This window comes from Myotis brandtii, unplaced genomic scaffold, assembly GCF_000412655.1.
Source record: "Myotis brandtii unplaced genomic scaffold, ASM41265v1 scaffold655, whole genome shotgun sequence".
In the NCBI taxonomy this organism is placed as follows: domain Eukaryota; kingdom Metazoa; phylum Chordata; class Mammalia; order Chiroptera; family Vespertilionidae; genus Myotis; species Myotis brandtii.
This window is the reverse complement of record NW_005370542.1, coordinates 2366770-2367210: the sequence shown is the minus strand read 5'-3', so window position 1 is coordinate 2367210 and position 441 is coordinate 2366770.

Genomic DNA, 441 nt, shown 5'->3' with positions numbered 1-441 from the left:
TGGTCACTTTCATCTATAACAGGGTGGTTCAGAGGTTACAACAGAGACTGGATGGCCCACGAAGTCTACTAGTAAATTACGTATTATCTGGCCCTTTACCAAGCGATGCACTGGACATTTAATTATTTATCCTCGCTGTCTCTATGGGTGATAAATATCAGCGATGTAAAATTCCCATGTCTCGTGTGCCATTTTCCTGAAGGGAATGAATGGGACGGACACTGAGGTTGGTGGATGGTCTCTACAAACCCAGCTGCCAGCGAGTCCTCCCCTCCAGGTGGTGTGCTCCGCTCTCTCCATCTAGATGGAGTCTGTTTTCTCTCCCCTTGAATCACTAACCCTGGGACTGGCTCTGACAGCACAACGCAGCAGGAGACGCCCAGCAGCTTCTGCTTTGCTCTTGGTGCCCTGAGGCACCACGTGGGAAGTCCATCTCCCCTG